Source organism: Onychomys torridus, chromosome 11, assembly GCF_903995425.1.
Source record: "Onychomys torridus chromosome 11, mOncTor1.1, whole genome shotgun sequence".
Classification (NCBI taxonomy): Eukaryota; Metazoa; Chordata; class Mammalia; order Rodentia; family Cricetidae; genus Onychomys; species Onychomys torridus.
The window spans coordinates 76,776,672-76,796,795 of record NC_050453.1 but is presented as its reverse complement, the minus strand read 5'-3'; the positions used below and the strand labels follow the sequence as shown (position 1 = coordinate 76,796,795).

Sequence of the window (20,124 nt, the reverse complement as noted above, 5' to 3'; positions counted from 1 at the left end):
CACCCTACAGTCTCTTTTAACTCAGAAATCTTAGGACAAGGGTCCCCAAAACAGAATGAAAAGGGAGCCCAGCTGGATCCTTCTGGTGACGAGTCTTTTTACTGACTTTAGTTGCCCAGCTAAAAGAACCCCTTTCTCTATTAGGTTTTTTTTTTTTTTTTTTTTTGTCAAGGTATTTTACCATGCAAAGTCCATCTCTGCTTTCTGCTTATGTTTTTGGTGATTTTAGTTTTACCTGCATTATCTTAATGACTTCTCCCCTCCCTTCTCCGCACTAAACAGCTTGGAGCTCACTATGATGAGTGGAGTTAAATACCCTGAAAGGAGTGGGCATATTCTAAAGAGACAGTTTTGCCTCTCCATTCCCATCAGTATCGAGAAAGTGTGAATTTTAAGAAATAGGACTTTTCCAAGAGTTGCATGCTTAGGTGAAAGAAAAGAAAAGATTTCACACACTTCTGACAACCTATTTTTATACCACAAATAGTGATAAAGTAATGATGGGCAAGATCACACCTTGATGGGGACCGCTTAGACGTGCACATCTCCTGTTCTGTATTCAGACTTGAACTGCACATTAGGATGCTGAAGATAGACTTGAGGATGGAGCAGTCAGTGGAGCTTCCCACTTCCTTCCCCAGTGTGGCCAATTGAATACCTCTCTTTCTTTTTCACTATTAATCTGTACCTTTAGCTGGCATACTGAAGGCAGGCAGATGACTTTAACAGCTCCAGTAATTTGATACGCTAACTCTACTCATGGGGTTGCATGTGTTCTCACAAGGCAAGAAGGGGAAGCACCCACCACAGAATTATCTATAAAACAACAACACAATAGTCCACCAGTTCTCGTCCACATCACTGACCCATGATCTGCTAGCCCAAGCCACATTAAGGGAAGCTGTAGGAAGAGAATACTGCAGTATGTAGCAGCAGAGTATATAAGATGCCCTTACAAGAGGAGAATAAGACATATGGGAAGTATCTCCTAGTAACTGAGGCAGACTGGCAAGATACAAGGATTCATACCTTCAACTGTACCAGCAAGAACACATGTTCAACTTTATAATAAGTTAGTGATTTTTGTATGGTTAAGCACAAAAAGCAAGTATTTGCCTATTCCTTTTAGTGCCAGAATGATTAATGTTTTAGTAGTTTGTTTACATAAATGACATGATATAAAAGCACAAAATGAGGGTTGGGGATTTAGCTCAGTGGTAGAGCACTTGCCTAGCAAGCACAAGGCCCTGGGTTCAATCCTCAGGTCAAAAAAAAAAAAAAAGCACATAATGAGGTCCAGCAACAAAATTGTTAGAATACTAGAAAAGGCAAAACCACCTACAAAATCAAAAGGCTGAAACTGAATACCTCCATGATGGTATGCTGGAAAGAGTTACTAGAAGATATCTATGGTAGATATCATTTCAGAGTACTTGGTTCTAATGAAATTCTGTAAACATCAGTAGAAAATTTGAATTTGGAAATCAACCACCATCATTCTGGAGTTGTGGCTCAGCATATTTGTGAAGGTGTCCCAAGTGTAACAGATGAATTAGCTTCTGCATAAAAGGTACCAGAACTTACCAAAAAGACTGAAAGAGTAAAACACTTGAGACAGGATGGATAAAAAGATGCTGCCTTATTCAGACAGGCTGATTCAAAGAGAAAAGACAGAAAGCAAGAAAGGAGGTACAAGCTGATCATGTATGGAAAGGATAAAGTCACTGGAGTAAGTTTGGTGGGTTACACTCTGTGATGTTAATCTTTAATTGTCAACCTCACAAAACCTACACTCACCTAAGAAAAGAGCCTCAATGAGGGATCAGCTACAATGGATTGCCCTAGGTAGGTCTGTGGGGATTGTCTTAAATCAAATAATTGGTACAGGAAGACCTAGCTCCCGGAAGTGACACCATTCCCTAGAGAGAGGATCTTGAGCTGTATCCGAGTGGAGAGAAATTGAGATGAACACAGGCAAGCAGGCATGCTGGTGTTCATTTCTCTACACTTTTCACTGTGCATGAGGTGTGACTAGATGCTTCAGGTTCCTGGCACCTTCCCTTCAGTGATGGGCTGTAACCTGGAATTGAGAGTGAAAGAAATCTTTTCTCCACTAAGCTTTGCTTCGTCCCAGCAACAGAAATGAAACTAGAGCACGTTCCTTACTCCAGTCCATACCTGGAGTAACAAGCCAGTAAAAAGAGACGAGAGGACCTTCCTTCAGAGAACACACAGACGATGCCAGAGGCTGTCTTGTTAGCTCAGAGCCTTCCGGTTCTTGCAGAAAGTGAGAAGGTGAAACGAGGTACTAGGGACATGTGCAAGAGACAGGAGTAATCAAATATTGCTGAGACTAAGGAAGGTGGGAAAGGACCATGAATACAGATGAAGGGCAGGGCAAAGTGATTTCCCCCATCTCTGCTCTCTGCCCAGAAAATTTAAATTGAGGCATAAAGATATTTATCATGGGAACCTTTTAAAGGTCCAATTAGCATTTACTATACACCGAGATTGCTTACTGTGAAGAAATGTTCACAAGAAAGAAGGCAGTAACAGCTGACAAGGAAAGGTCGCATAATCCAAACAGGATGAAATGATATATGCTCAGCAATTAGCCCTGGTGAAGGGAAGAAATGATCTCGATTGCCTTTGAAAGGAAAACAGTTAAAAGATGGTTAAGCCTTGAAACCAGTTGTCTTTACAAATCTCTACAAATAGTTTGACCAAATGAAACTTCTAAATACTCAGCCAGTGAGCTTTCAAAACCCAAAGTTGCTTTAATGGAGTCAGAGCTCTAGTGCATTTTGACAGGCTCATTGGAAATTAAGACTGAGATTATATCACCGAGAAGTAAAGCCCCTATTGAAATTTATTCACACAACCCCGCCATCTCTCTCAGAGTCCCTAGCTCCTACTCTGAATAATTTGTTTGGCTATGTCTCCTAAATGTGGTATTTGAATAAATCTGACTGGTGATTTACATTTTGTCATTCTTTGCCAACAAGGGCGTGGGATGAAAGAAAAAATAAGGAAGGGAAAATACAACGAAAAGCTTCAGCCAGTTTGCTTTGGTAATGTGGGTCTCAGGGTAACTGGGACATCACCAGGAAGCAACTTGGCCATAATGCCTGTCAAAACTCTGGGATGTATCCTGTGTTGTGTCAACAATTCATTCCGCTGGGGATGTACTCCAAGACACTCGGAAAACTGTGCGACTTTTTATATTTGCTGTGTAAAGCTTCTCCACACATTGCTTTTTCTTTGGTTACTTTCTGGTCTGTATTAAGTGCAAGAACAGAAAGACGTCTTAAGTGATCACAGATTGCACCAGATTCAATTGTGCAGATTTACCGCTGTCTATTGTAGAATCATGAAAGTGTGGACTCTGTAATTCAGTCAGTGGCTTCTTCAGATACTGTGCTTCTCTCTCATTTCCAAAAGATGATCATCCAAGTTTGTATTCTCTGTGATGGTTGGATCCAAAAGGAAAGGAAGTTTCATAATCCTTTTCAATCAGGCAGGGTATCACTGAAGGACATGGAGACAAGGAAGTTGCCTGGGAATAAGGAGACAAAAAAGCTGTTATTACACTTTTTATGTGGTTATGTGAGTCTAGGTGTCTATAGGACATGATGTACATGTAAGATGTTGGTACATCAGGCTACCTGGGCCATGAACTTTCAGAGATTCTCTGTCTCCACCTCCCACCTCACTGTGGGCAATGAGATCACATGTGTATACTAGCATATCTTGGTTCTGCATGGGTTCCAGGGATTTGAACTCAAGTCTTCTTCCCACTGAGCCATCTCCCCAATCCTGATTATTATATTTGAATTTGTTCACAGTCCATCAGCTGCTGCTGGGTGTGCCTCTACCTCACCTACTGCATAACACTTACTGATTTATGTGACTATACGTTTGCCATACCTTGGAGCATATCTGAGAACCTTAGTCTGGAGTGCAGACTTCTTGTTTACTTTAGAGGCCAGTGCAGTGGGGACAGCATGAGGTTACCCCACCCCATCTGAGGACTCTGAACACATCCCTTAGGGTATACATCCCTTTATCTCAGGCTTTGCTTTATTGGATGAAGCTTTGTTTGTGCTTAGGTTTCCCCAAGCATTGTGCTTTATCTTTCACCAAACAAATGTGTGACTTCTTACTGTGTAAGAATGAAAAGTGTCCTTGCCTTCAAGCCCTGAGTAGTATTAGATTTTCAGATGCTCAGGGTATATTGGCATTGGATAGCTTTATTATACTACAAATTGGATACAAGCCACATTTTATACATGTATAAATACATAATTGTTAGTGCCATTTTGTACTTTCTCTAATCATTTAATTAAAGGAGAATAAAGAACACAGAAATTAGAGAGACATAAGTGACGCATTGCAGCTCTAGAATTACAGGCCCAGCTCCTGGCACAGTGGCACAGATCCCTATGGATACGTGACCTGCTCTTGAACCTACCCTGACTCAACAGAAAGGAAAAGATGGAAACTAAACATGATGAGCATTTGCTGGATGCAGGGGACCAGCATCACATGAGTTTTTCCTACTATCTTTATAATGTCCCTCTGGCATCTCCACGTCTTTTTCTCCCATTTAACAGAGAAGGAAAACAAGGCACAGAGAAGCAAACTACCTGGACTAGGTCCATTGCTTTAGAGATGAGAGGACAGTCATCTGGTTGACTGTTGCTCTTCCTCTTGATGGTGTGCCTCTTCTGAGACTAGTGCACTCAGTATGTGTGTCCATGCCCAGTTTTCCAACAACCTGTCATGGTTTCCTGTTACATCTTTTCCTTACTATGCATTTTGAACTTAGCAAGATATTTAATTAAGTGCTCTGTATTTTACCCCATATTAAATACTAGGGAGAAAGAGTCTTCTGAGAATTTAGTTCCCTCCAGAAACAGGTACTAGTTTAACTAAAGAACAAATATCCTTAGATAACACACAGGAATGAACTAAGGAGGAAGCAGGCAGTGTTGGGGTGGACTGAGGTCAAATGCTGAGAATGTTTAAACCATGGCACTAAGCACAAATGTGAAGCTGATAGCTGGGAATAGTGTGTGTGTGTGTGTGTGTGTGAGAGAGAGAGAGAGAGAGAGAGAGAGAGAGAGAGAGAGAGATTTGACTTTGATGTGAATTCCTGCGCTAAAGCAACTAATTCTTTCATAATGGAGACCTCATTGGCATACATATAAATACAACACAAAATAGAAAAATTTCAGAATAATGGTAGAATTAGAAAGTGTATATTGTGTCAGAGCAGAGGAAGGAGAAGCCTCTTAGGAATCAAGAATGTTGAGCAGAGATGATGGAGACTTACACAGGAGGACAGATCTGAGCAGGGATGATGAAGACTTACACAGGAAGATAGATCTGAGCAGAGATGATGGAGACTTACACAGGAGGACAGATCTGTGCAGAGATCATGGAGACTTACACAGGAGGACAGATCTGAGCAGGGATGATGGAGACTTACACAGAATGACAGATCTGAGCAGGGATGATGGAGACTTACACATGAGGACAGATCTGTGCAGAGATCATAGAGACTAACACAGGAGGACAGATCTGAGCAGGGATGATGGAGATTTACATAGTAGGACAGATCTGGGCTCACATCCCACCTGCACTGTAGACACTCTGCACAACATCTAGACTTTAGGTTCCCCACTTCTTAAACACCCAGAAATGACAAAGAATGTCACAGAGGCCGATGTAACTTCTCCCTGGAGTGTTCCTTAGATCCAATGAATAGCTGTTTCCATCACTTACCTGGATAATTGAGAACTGCTTAATAAAGGAGTCAGTATTTGACATGTAGGTGAAGAATAATTGCAGTTAACTAAATATGTGGAACTAGCAATTAAAGTAGTAGCAAACATTTATAAAGATCATGGATTATGCTAGACTTTCATATTGCATGAAATGAACTGTTCTAAGCAGTATGTAAGCATTTTATGGTCATTGTGTTTAATGTGTTATTTGGATTAATATTAGCATTAATTATTGCCATTTGCATTAAACAGGTTGCATATATAAACAGACATTTATATACACACACTTGTGTTTGTGTGTGTCTATGTCTCTGTGTGTGTATGTGTATGTGTGGGTGTCTATATATGTGTGTGTCCATGAATGTGTATGTGTATATACATGTATATCAGTGTGTGTACATATATGTATGTGTGTTCATGTGTGTATGCTTCTAGTGTTACAAAGCATGCTAATTTTTAATTTTCTCCAGCAATAAAGACAGTTTAAGCAGAAATTTATTTAACAAAGTTAAGCAAAACAAACACTGGAAAGAGATTAGAGTGGGCTGCATCAACAAAGCCAGCAATTTAGTGGGTCCTGTGTTATAGATTTTAAAGACATTATTGTGAATATTTATGAGGTAGGTAGCATGTTCATGTGTAAGGTGATCCTTTTTCCTCACCTAAATCATGGTGGACTAGACCTTCCTTGTAAGTTTGCTCTTCCCATGATCCTCACAAAAAGAGGAGGGTTGTCAAAATCATGGCTGAACAATCCATGAGGAGCAAGCGAGCGAGTAGCATACATCCATAGCCTCTACTTCAGTTCCTGTCTTGAGTTCCTGTTTAAACTTCCCTTAATGATGGACTGTAAACTGTAAACTGAAATAAACCCATTCTTTCACTTTCACATGTTGATTTGGTCAGTATTTTAATCATAGCAAGGGATAACAAAGAGAACACCTAGAATTCCTATATTTAAGAGTTGGAGGCAGATTCTGTGACTCACAGACTAGCCAACCTAGCAGCTACAGTGAGCTCCAGATCATTGAGAGACCCTATCATAACAACTGAAGTGAAAAAGTGATTGAAGAAAATATCCAGCACTGTCTTCTGGCCCCTACAGGCACTCTGCACACACGTTCATGCATGCATGCACATATGCACGCACACACGCACGTGCACACACACACACACACACACACACACACAGGTGCACACATGTGCATACACACAGCTCCAAAAAGAAAGACAAAGGGGAGAAACAGGTTGCCACCTGCCACACTCAGGGACTCAGACACTCAGAATACCTTTTAGCTGTTGGCAAGATTTCTTAACTGAGAAATAAAGCCATGTGTTGAATTATCACTAAGAACAGTGTGAAAAATCCCTAGTTAAGCTTGAGAAAGATGTGAAGTTTGGACAGACCCGAGTGTTTCTCACCCTCACTGCAGTATGGTATGACACATTTATCCAGTGTTAATCCTCTGCCTTGGATCTGCAGCCTCCTGATCCCCCTGGTGTTTGTTGAGAGCAGCAGCCCAGAGCATGATTAATGCCAGCACAGGAAGCACTGTTGCAGGCAATTGGAAGTCTGATCAATTCTGGGTTCCAGGGCATCTTTTAGGTCTTGTTTTTGCTGTTGTTTTTATTCTTTTCAAATTTTTAATATTCTATAACTTTGTTTTAAACAACAAATGAAATTCGGGATATAGTAAGCAATAAATTTCTTCCTTTTTTGCCCCAAATTGTTAATTTAAAAATAGCTTGCTATTTTAAATCTAATGTCAGATTCTTATTTTTGGTTTTAAGCTACTCTAAATGAATAGCTGCCTGTAGATGCTCTAAAAAGCCAGAGGAATGAAAAAGATCTCATGATTTCTTAGCTGGGTAAACTCTATTTTTGTACAGGTGGATTCAGTACCTCAGATAATCTGTCAGCAACAGCCGTAGTAGGGCCATATGGCATATATGTGAAAGTGAAATCACAGTCCTGGGCATTTTGCTTTAGGTTATGTGAACTCTAGACTAGTGTTAGTCAAATACAGGGATAAAGAATTCTGCTTCTGCTGCTGAACAAGAGTTAACATGGCATCGGAGGGTCTCTGATTCTGAAACTGTTGTCTTAGAACATTTTGAAGTTGCAATGTTGAAGGTCTTTAAGTATTTTGAGGTATGGGAACAGGCTACCATATAGCCCAGGTTGACTTCAAATTAATTACATAAGGATGACTTTGATTTTCTTCTTCCTCCTCTATCTATCTCCCGAGTGCCAGTGTTATGGATGTGTGAAACCATGCCTGTTTTCAGTGCTAGGGATTAAACCCAGGGCTTCATACAAGCAGTGTACCATCTGAGATATAGCCTCAACCTCCATGTGTAGAAAAAATGTGTGATACTTCCTTAATAAAATAAGCCAAGGACATTCTATGCCATTCAGTTTCTATAGTGGGACCCTTTGTGTTTAGATTTCAAAGTTATTCAGTATGCATCGGTCATTTTAAAGATGTTATCTTAATCACTGTAGACTGGGTAGACCAAAAAAAAAAAAAAAAAAACCAACAGAAATTTATTTCTCATGTGTTTGGAGTCAGGAAAAACGAGACCAATTCATAAATCCAGCATCTGCTGAGACTTTACTACCTGATCTGCAGACTTTACTACCTGATCTGCAGATTGCTCTCCTCTCCTGTCCCCTTATATTGTAGAGAGAGAAAGAGAGAAGAGAAAAAGGATGGGAAGAAAGATAGCAAAGGAAAGGAGAAAGGAAGATATCTCCCCTTTTCATTGTGAAAGACATCAATAACAGATTTGTGGGCATCAGAGCCTGGGCCTAGGCAGGCATAGCAAGCTAGCAGTGATTAAAAGTGGAGAAAGTAGAGAATTCAGTGTGGCCACAGATAGGAGTCAAAACATTTCTACTTCTCAAACCAGAGGCTCTTCTCTTTAGACTTGAATAGAAAGCAAGAGGTAAGATGACGTCGTGGTCAGGGTGTGGCCCTGCCCACTGGTAGTTCCACTCAAGTCTTTCAGCAAGGAGGTCTGACAAGGTGCCAGCACTGTGTGAGTCTCCTGCTGGCAGACAAGTTCCTCCTTCAGCTGGTACAGGCATCCCCTGCAACAATGAAAGCCCAAGGAAATTCTAATGTTTTGGGGTCCATTGTTCAACAAACAGTTACTGTCTTACTTAGGGTTTCTATTGCTGTGAAGAGATGCCATGACCACAACAACTCTATAAAAGAAAATCATTTAATTGGGGTGGCTTTCATTTTCAGAGGTTCAGTCCATTATCATCATGGTGGGACATGGTGGCCTGCAGGCAGACAAGGTGCTGGAAAAGGAGCTGAGAGTTCTACATCTTGCAGACAACAAGAAGTGGTCTAAGACACTAGGCAGTCTCTTGAGCTTATGCAAGGTCTCAAAGCCCACCTCCACAGTGACACACTTCCTTCACCAAGACCACACCTACTCTGAGATGGCTACTCCTCCTAGCAGTGCCACGCCCTTTGGCAGCCATTTTTTTTCAAACCACCCCAGTTACAAAATTAATCCCAGCACAAGGGGTGAACTTTCAAAAGCTAATCTATTTCCCAAAGCTTATCTAATACCAGGACTGGGTGCTAGGATTTTAATGTATATACTATTATGGACACACAATCATCCATGCCCAACTTTCCCTGCATTATATTTTGATTCTTAGAACTAAATATAACAGTATTTGATATGGTCATTTTTTCCCATCTTTCTATTCATCCTTCTCCTCCTTCTCTTCCTCTTCTTCAGGTTTCTAGCAAACTAGCCTCAGACTCAATCTCTATCCCAGATGCCTCAGGAACTTTAGCTTCTGCTTTGGCCCCTCTAGTACTAGACTGCAGTTGTACACCTCATACCAGGATTACATAGCTCACTCCACCAGGCATCTTTAACCCTACTCAATAGAGGAGATAATACAGATTGAATTCTGAGATTCTGAGAGACAATATGGAAACCCTGAAGTTGTACATGAGATAGTCATAGATAATTTTCAATGTCACTTCTACTTCAAAGCCTAGTGGCTTCCTACTTCATTATGCCATTAATAATCCTGTGACATTTCATAGGAGGTTCCTAGCAAAAGAAAGTAAGTGAAATGTAAAATAGAATCTCTTGTAGACACACTGGCAAAACAGCAATATATCTTCACATTTATGTCTTAACATGTATTCAAAAGAAATGGTTCTGTAATATCAGCTACCCATACAGACCAAAAGATTGCATTTCTTTCAGCATTTAGAAAGAATCTCTATTTTTCTTCCTCAATCACCACCATAGCCATCCTCTGCCTTCTCCCTCTCTCTCTCTCTGAGTGTGTGTGTATTAGCGTGTTTTGAACACATGTTTGTGAATACATTTGCACAAGCATGTGCATGAATACATTATGGGAAGCCCACCAGAGATGAGTTCTTAGCACAGTTTATAGCCAAATGCAAGTCTTTATTCCAGCTGGTTGGGACTAAACTCAGATATTGGGGTGCAGTGGGTAGCCATTCCAGCTTTGACCTGGAAGTTCCAACCCCCACTGAGGCTTCCGTAATGGTCACGCCTACAAAGCAGGGCTGAGAGAGGATGCTGAAGACTCCAGTTCTGGATGCAGGGGCTCTCTTGGCTCCTGGACCCTGGACACCGGAGGTAGACTGAGCAGAGTTCTCCAGAGAACACTGCCGGACTGCGACACACCTTTCCCAGACCCTGCCACCTACCTATCCCTTCATTTGTAAGTTATGCCACTAAATAAACCTTCTTTTTAACTATGTGGAGTAGCCTTAATAATTTCACCACTTATCCAGAGGGCCTGTTCCAGCTGGGGGCTCCACAGCCTTTGGTTCATAATTCATGTGCTTCTATTCGTTTGGCTATTTGTCCCTGTGCTTTTTCCAATCTTGGGCTCAACAATTCATGTTCTTACAGTCCCTCCTCTTTCTTGACAATTGGACATCTGGAGCTCCACCTGGGGCCTGGCTGAGGATCTCTGCATCCTCTTCCATCAGTTATTGGATGAGAGTTCTAGCTCAACTGTTAGGGTGTTTGGCCATCTGATCACTAGACTAGGTCAGATCAGGCTTTCTCTCAACCATTGCCAGCAGTCTACAGAGGATGTATCTGTTTGGGAGGCATCCAGGCTGTGGGACTGGGACCTGTCCTTAGTGCATGAGCTGGCTGTTTGCAACCTTGGGCTTACACAGGGACACTTTGCTCAGCCTGGAAGGAGGGGACTGGACCTGCCTATACTGAATCCACCAGGTTTAAATGAATCCCCAGGGGAGTCTTGGCCCTGGAGGAGATGGGAATGGAGGGGAGGGGATGGGAAGAAGGTGAGGGTGGGTTCGGGAGGGGGGAGGACAGGGGAACCCATGGCTGATGTGTAAAATTAAAACACCAATATAATAATAAAAATGGTAAAAAATAATAATAATAATTTCACCAATATTGGGGACCAAGGTGTAGCCTCAAGAACTTAGAGCAAGAGGCCTTTAAAAGCAAAAAACATATCCAGGTATCACTCTCTGCAGTTACCCGGGGGTGGAATAGGGGTGCGGGTGTTCTCAGGTTTCACAAGCCAGCAGTTTAACAGAAGCCAGAAAATTTTGCTGGGGCATTTTGATCTCAAGTTTCTAGAATAGAGTTTGCTAATTTTCCACTGGATTCTCCATCTCGGAGATCAAATTCCACTTAAACTTGAAATGACCTCAGCAAGAATCCAAGATGGAGGAACCTCTGCACTGCCTTGTCCTGTCACATATGAGGAGGCCAGAGGTGGATGTCTGAACTTGTACCTCACAACCTCAACTAGGCTAGTGAGCTTGCACACCCCAGATATCCCCTGGTCTCTGACCCCAGCACTGGTGAAGCTGGGTCCAAATTTTTATAGTGTTCTGAGGATGGAATGCATATCCTCATACATGCACAGCAAGCATTCCTGGCTGTGCTATCTCGCCAGCAGCATATGCGATTTTTTTCTACTGTCAAAAGCATGTTGCTAGGTATTTAATTTAGTTTTCATCCACACAGGGCCAGACCTCAAAATTGCAGCAAACAGCCAGGGGTTTGGCCTCAATTTATCAGCAAAGCTGGTATCAGAAATTACTTCCTTTGGCATGGAAATGTTTTCTGCCTCTCATTCTTTTTCTTTTTTCACTCCATTGTGTTCCAAGAATCCCTTTCAAAATTGCAAATATTGTTTGTTTGTTTGCTTTGCTTTTCCTTATGGGGGAAATCACTGCTTGAACAACTTATGATTTTCCGGATCCACCTGCCCAGTGAAGTCAAGTAAACACCAAAATGAAAGTGAAAACAGGAGAAAGGAGACTTTGATCAGCTCAGTCTGTTGCATGGTTCTACCACAGGCTGACACCAAACTTACCTGGCCTCTGCTGGGATCCAAATCTCAGGACACTGGAAGGAAAAAGACCCGTGCTATCAGCTTTTATGTTTCTTTTCCAGTGAGAGTCTGCTGTCTCCCGCAAAGTTCTCAGTCATGGAAGTTAGGTGATCTTGGAAGGAAACTGCTTACCTGACAAACAAGTTGTGATTTATCTAGTGGTATAGACACTGATACCTGGGTATGAGCCTAAAAAGCGCCAAGAGGAAATAATATAAAATATAGTGAAAACAACTTTCTGGTCATCATTTGATGCTCATGAAACCAGCAGCAGGCTTAACCTGCCCCTGGTAATTAAAAGTAAAGGACTATGAAAGCACTCTGAAGTCATGTCTCACTGGAGTAGTCAGCAAACTGATTATGACCATCAGAGATACCATCAAGAAGGAAATAGCAGGTACTACCCACCAATACCTTGTGATTCTTTCCTCACACTCCAGGGACACTGCTAGCATGGTGCTGCAGACTCCTCTGTGATAACAACTTATTTGCTCCTCTACAGCACTGTAGTCTGAGAATGAAGAACCTTGTGGTCAGCTGTGGGGGTGGAAGAAACTTTAAGCTGCAAGGGCATTCCAGTGGCCCTTACTTAAGAGTGCTTTAGCTACTAGCAATAGTGGAGAGGGTGCCTGAGCTGGCCTACCCTGGTAGTCAGATTGGTGTATACCCTAACAGTCATCATAGAGCCTTCATCCAGTAACTGATGGAAGCAGATGCAGAGTTCCAGAGCCAAGCTCCAGACTAAGCTCCGGGAGTCAAGTTGAATAGAGGGAAGAGGGATTACATGAATAAGGGGGAGTTAAGATCATGATGGGGAAATCTACAAAGACAACTGAAGTAAGCTCATGGGAACTCACAAACTTTAAACCAACAGCTGTGGAGCCTGCATGGGACCAGACTAGGCCCCATGTATTCTAGAGACAGTTGTGTTGCTTGGTCTGTTTGAAGGGCCACTTGCAGTGGATCTATCCCTGGAGCATGAACTGGCTTTTTGGAACCCATTACCATTGCTGGGATGCCTGCTCAGCCTTGATGCAGTGGGGAGGGGCTTGATCATACCTCAACTGAATGTACCAGGCTTTGCTAACTCCCCACAGAGGCCTTGCCCTTTCAGAGGAGGGGATGGGGCATGGGGAGAGGCTGGGGGTGGGCAGGAAGAAGGATAAGAGGGGGATCTGTGGTTGGTATGTAAAATGAATGAAAAAAATCTTAAATAATGAAAAAAAATGTGTCTTAGAACTCCTATCCTTTGATTTCCCATTGAAAGTCATGAGCAAGACATTCAGGCACCATACACTTATGGGGGTATTCTACTCTGGAGGCGGAGGCAAAAGGATTGGGGGTCTAAGGCCAACCTAGGCTACATAATACAACCTTGTCTCCAAAATGCTGAAAAAGATTTGAAATTCTGCAAATGATTTCCCACATCATGACAATATGTTCACATTTCTGGGGAGAACTAATCCTGTAAGGTACTCTATGAGAAAGTAGTAGCTCTAAATCTCAGAGGACAAATGCTGAGTATCATTGTGTTGTCCATTCAGTAGGTGTACGTGTGACTCTAAGAAAACTTGTCTCATGCAGATTTCAGTGTGATGGCAGGAAGATACGCAATAATTGATAGAGGGTAGGTACTAGAGAGATAGATGACAGATTCAAAATCTTATACATATGCACATTCATATACAATATACTTCATTTGCCAAGTGGCAATAAGAGCAGCATGTGGTTAAGCTTGTGTGTGCAGTTAGCAAGAACATTCTGGAGCCATTGCCATGCATACAAGCATACAAGGACCACACCTGGAGTCATTGCCATGTGACCTGGTTAACAAGCTTAGCTAGCCTTCTAGCTTGGTTTTCGTTACCCCCTTTGCCTGGTGTCTTATCTTAGACACATAAGTGAGCTCCATCCTGTCTCTTGGCCTAGTCCTTACAGAAATCTCACATCTTACCCCACTATCTAATAAGAGAAGGCCTATTCCTGCTGTCAACTTTGATATAGTAGCTTTCTACTGTGTAGGGAGGAAAATTTTCTATTTGTTTCTTGTAAGTGTAAAGGTATTCTCCTTTTCTAGTGGAGTGTGAAAAGACTGATTTTGCTAAGAGAGTGTTTCCATCTTCCCAAGTGTGCAGCATATGGCAGAGCTGCATACATATTGGTGTTACACCTGCAGTGTAGAGATGGAAACATAAACATAAGTCATGCTTGTCAATAGTCACTTTATCAACCCTTAGTCTCCACACAGGTGGAGCTGCAAAAACTCAACAGCAATGGAAGGTTTTGGTGTGGGCCATTTGCACTCAGTAATTTAATGTCTATGTGCCTTTGGCCTTTATGATGAACTAGTTGTCTGATTCATCTAAGTCAATGGGGAAAAAATTATATATGTTTGGCCCTTTATTGATGTTGTGGTCTGAATACAAAACATCCCACCATAAGCTTAGTCCTGATCAACTTCCTGTCCAGTCTCTGCTATCTGACTATGTACGCTATATGTCCGGCAGGCCTCTCTGCTACTATTGCCATGAATGATGGACTGCAGCCCTTCCAACTTTGCACCAAAATGAACTCTTTCTCCCTTAAGTTGCTCTGGTATTTTTTTCATGGCAGTGAGTAAAATAACTAACACTGTTGACATACATGGTTTATTTATTTTGTTGCAACGTTGAAACACACACTGGTCAGCGTAAGGAAGCTACTCCACTGTTTGTACAGCTGGCAAGGTTCTTATTGATATCGGAAGAAGCTTGAGCTACTTATGAAAGAAGCTTCCTTCCAAATCAAAGGTGTGGGAGGGACAAGGTGGTTTGAGGCATCATCCACTTCTGCTTCAAAATTATTTTTTCAAGAAATCTTTTTGATGTTTACAATTCTGGATGTCCAAAGAACTTTACTTAAATTTAAGTTATTCGTAGAAGAGAATTATTTCTAGAGAATCATAATTGTTCATCAAACTAGACAAATGATAAGGAAATAGGATATTGAATAATCACTTTTTAGTTTTGTTCTGTGTGTGGGTGGGTGCATGTGTGTGCACAGGTTTGCAAATAGCACACAGAGGCCAGGGTTCACATAAGATGATTTTCTTAATTGCTTTTTACCTTTTAAAATTTTATCTATCTATCTATCTATCTATTATTTGTGTGTGTGTGTGTGTGTATGTGTGTGTGTGTGTGTGTGTGTTTGCACAGACATATATGGACTCAGAACTTTAAGTAGTCAGCTGCTTCTGGTTAACTTGTAGTATCTAGGGATTAAATTTTGGTCTTCAAGGCTGGGTATAAGGCTCTGTCCATTGAACCATCTTGTCATTACAACATCTTATTTTTGAGACAGAACCTGGAGCCTGCCTATCAAATTTAGTAAGGCTATTGTCTGATGAATTTCAGGGATCCTTTGAGCATCTCTCCAGTGCTGTGATTACACATTTGCACTCTGGTGATTGGCTTTTTACATTGGTTCAAGAAAGTGAACTCTGGCCCTCATGCTTGTATGGGGATCACTTTCCTGAATGAATCAACTTTAGACCCTAGGACTAGTTGCCTGGAGAAGGAGACTTAGGGGAGGGATCTAGATGCTCCATGGTATGAGGTCCTACATATCCAGGCAAGGCTTGCTGCTCTTGTTGTTGCCTGGGTCTCTGTGCTGTTCTTCAAATGGAAGGAATTAATTAAAACATTGCCCTCAATCCTTTGGGGACAGGATATAATTTCCAGTAAGTTTACAGAAACTTGTCACATAAAGTGACCTGTGCTATGTGAAGAGGAAGTTCTAGCAGGTGTATCTGGAAACATTACATGTGATAAGATCTGCATGCAAAATAACTTTAATACAGGTAATTAACAACAAAGTGGACAACACTAGGACTTCCATTTTTATTTCATTTTCTCTTATGACTAGGAGAGTGACTGTCAGCTGAGGTCACAGAACTGAAGAAGAGCCAGATGTCCGGGTGGCCTTTTACTATGTAAGATCATAAGTTTCAGAGGTTGAGCCAGGGATGTGTAGTACTAAGAAAATAGCAAATTCCCTGGAGGAATTTCTAATGAGAGACTCACTGAAGATAGCATGATGTCATATGTGGTACAGTTACCCTGCTGAATAGTCAGAGGGGTAGGGTATTTCCTAGGGGTAAGGGATGGACATGAGTCCTGATTGTTCTAATTTGGTCCTATCAGCATAGGCATCATTAACCCATCTCCACCTATGGTCACAACCATGATACCCAAATAGCCATCTATACATCCTTCATAATTTTGCATCCGGATAAATCCACTGTACTTTATAAGTACACGCTACATACTACACCTAGCTTAGCACAAATGTGCCAGTAGTTCATCTTTGTGGCTAGCAGCAGTGTCAACTCACTCATACTGTCCAGTATGCTGGGATAGAGGACCACACTGCTCATCATCACTGGATGGCCAGAGTCTACTAAATCAGTATCATTTTATACCATCTCCAAGTTGAATCATATTAATGTGAACCCTTGTCAGTCAAGATGTATTGTTTCCTGAAATTCTTGTATTGTTCCTTATTATAGGGACCAAAAACCAGAAAAGGGAGGCAGAATGCCATGGGGAAGAGTGTTGTGTGACAAAACTTTCCTGGAGAGATGCAACATGTCTACTTAGTCCAGATAGGGAACCCATGAGAGACAAAAGTATGGATACCACCAAAGTCAAACTTGGTAAACTATTGAGTTTTATTGGGATCACTTACAGGAGTATGGATGAGAGGTTATTTATAGGACCATAAATGATTCAAAGACATCTGAATCATCACGACCCATCCCATGGGTGACAGCTCACAATGCTGGGAAGCTGGAGCCTACTGCACAACCTGCAGGAAACTCAATAGGTTGAAAAGTGTCCTTTCCAGGTTCCTGGGTTGGTCTAAAGCTCTTCAGGCAGCTTGCCTGGTTCCTGCTTTCCTCCAGGCAGTGGGTCTGAGAGTCTTCTTTGAAGCTTGGCCCTGCTCTGCAGAGCATGACATTTGGCTGTGATTGCTTACACTGCAGGGAGAGGCCTAGAGAACTGACCTACTCTGGTCAGTTCTGGGACCTCCTGAAGTTATTTTGAGTTGTTTACCTTCCTGCTTCAGAATGGAATGTTTCAATCCCAGAGAAAACTGTTACATTACAGAGAGGTAGAATGTGGATCAAACATCTCCCCTCACTAACCACAAAGATACAACCAAGTTCTTACAGAGCCATCAAATAAGGAGCACCTTTCAGCATAAATCAGTGACTGTCCTGTAAAATAGCAGCTACATTTCTGTTCATTTAAAATAAGAAAACAGACATTCATCACTAATAAAAAAAGCTAGAACTCAGAGGAGAATTCAATGTTTTCATTTTCCTTTTATCTCCCCAAATATAATGTTTTACAATCCCCCTCAGTCACCAAGATTGGCCAGTGCCTTGCTTATAACTTCTCTTTTCCATTATCTGAGTGCCTGATGGAAATCCACTTTATCACACACCCCAGAAGAGCAGTTGGGAACTGTGAAGCTGTAGTGGATTTACGCATTTCAGCTTTGACTCTGCAGTTTGCATGTTAATTACCTCATGTCCTATTAAAGATAGCTTATCAAATAAAAGAAAATGCCTTGGGATTAGCTCCAAGCTTCCAGTATCTCCTTCCCTTAAGTTTGCCCTCTTGGAGAGACAGGCCTTTGGACGGCATTTAGCAATGATGGTTTTCAAAGACTGCATGTGGCTTCCAGGTATCAGTATGTCCCCACTTTAGAATATACAATATACTTTCAAACAATAGTATTTTCACAAGTGTGTCATTTAGGAATCTTTTTCTGTCTGTCTGTCTCTGTCTGTCTCTGTCTATCTCCTCTCTCTGCATTCCTCCTTTTTTCTCAGAATCTTTTTACTTGGTGTTTACTTTGGCCATTAGAAGGGAATCAGATCTCTATTGGTGGTTGTCAATGCACATGAGGAGGTAGACTATAGATTACTGAAGCTGAGAAGGTCAATCATGACCCAATGAAACACATACACCTCTGAGTGGTAGCTCACAACCTGTCATTGGGACATAGAGAATAGTGCTGACAAACTCAATGGGAAAAGTTGTACGCAGCATAAATTCACTTACTGATACTGAGCTATGGACTTTAAAAGGTTTAAATGCTGATTTTTCTTACATATGTTTGATCCTAATTTTTTTAAAGATGAGGTTTAAGTCTTTGGATGTCATCTACAGAAAAAAACAATGACATAATTATAAAATAATCAGTTATGTAGATGAAAGCTATGAGACACAGTACAAGTGGAACAATCAGGACGTGTGTGTGTGTGTGTGTGTGTGTGTGTGTGTGTGTGTGTGTGTTCATATAAAGCATGTTCAGGAACCTGTATGTATCTGATTTTAGGGCTGAGCATTTGATAGTGGATAACCAGTTGAAAAACACTTTCCAAAGGAAGACTATTTTTTTAATTAAGAAAATTTTTTCATTCATTTTATATACCCTCCTCCTGCCCCCGCCAGCTCTCCCCACCCAACCCACCCGCACTTCCCCCCACAAGAAGGGCAATGTCTCCCATGGGCAGGTACATCCAGTGGAGACAAATCTAAGCCCTTCCCCCTGCCTCAAGTCTGCACGAGGTGTCCCATCCTAGATAGTGGGCTCCAAAAAGCCTGCTCATGCACCAGGGATGCATTCTGATCCTACTGCCAGGGGGGCCCCCAAGCAGATCAAGCTACACAGTTGTCTCGCCTTGCAGAGGGCCTAGTCCCGTCCCATGCAAGCTCCACAACTTTCATGAGTTCGCACTAGTTTGATTTGGTTGTCTCTGCAGGTTTTCCCATCATGATGCTGATGTACTACCCACTCATAAGTGGATACTGGATATAAAGCAAAGTATAACCAGACAACAACCCATAACTCCAGAGAAGCTAGCTAATAAGGAAGACCCAAAGAGGGATGCATGGACTGCCTGGGAAGTGGAAATAGATGAGATCTCCATGAGTAAACTGGGGATGGGAGGTGGGCAATGAAGGGTAGGGAATGGGGCTTGAGAACATAAGGGAATGGAATGGATGAGATGAAACAGGGATGAAATGTGAAAGCAATGAAAGAGATACCATGATAGAGAGAGATATCATGGGGATAGAGAGAAACCCAGTGTTAAGGAAGTTGCCAGGAATCCCCAAGGATGACCCCAGCTTGGACTATTAGAAATAGTGGAGAGGGTGTATTTTCTGAACTGGCTTACCCTAGTGATCAGATCAGAATACCCTAACTGTCATCACAGAGCTTCTCTCTGATGACTGATGGAAACAGATGCAGTGATCTGCAGCCAAACACCAGGCAGAGCTCCAGGATTCTAGTCAAAGAGAGAGAAGAGGGAAGACTATTCTGCTTTCAGCATTCCTTAGTTGCCTGTAGCTCTTTGTCTAGGGTTGAAGCCTCATGAACTTCCCCTTTCCTGTTAACATGTCTATTGGTGTTGGGCTTGCTTGGATCTTATTTAGGCAGCCATGTGGTTGAGAGTTCATGGAGCTTCCCTGACATACCCAAAAGACTCAATCTCACAGGAAACTTCCTGTTCCTCTGGCTCTTAACTATTTTTCCTCCATCTCTTCCATGATGGTGCCTTTGGTGTAGGAGTTGTGTTGTAGATGCATCAGGTGGGACTGGACATCATATAATACTTTTTCTCTGTATTTTGATCAGTTGTAGTTTTCTGTGATGTTTTCTCTGTTTCAAGGAAAACTTTCCTTGATGAGGGGTGAAGACTTCATTTACCTTTGTGTATAAGGATAAATATTAGGAATGTAATTAGAGATTATTTTGGTTTAGTAAAGCAGTGATTTTATGTTTTCCTCTGAGATCCCTGACCACATTAGCCCTGAGTATTGGGCTAAGCAGCAAGCATGGAACCATCTCTCCAGACCCTGTGTGATTTTTGTCAAATAAACT

General features: G+C 41.8%; 1 protein-coding gene across 2 annotated transcripts in view; it reads left to right on the top strand.

Annotated features, from left to right (window-relative positions):
- Positions 1 to 20,124, top strand: part of Cntnap5 (contactin associated protein family member 5) — a 902,127-nt gene that overhangs the window by 355,841 nt on the left and 526,162 nt on the right. The gene's annotated exons all lie outside the window — the stretch shown is intronic.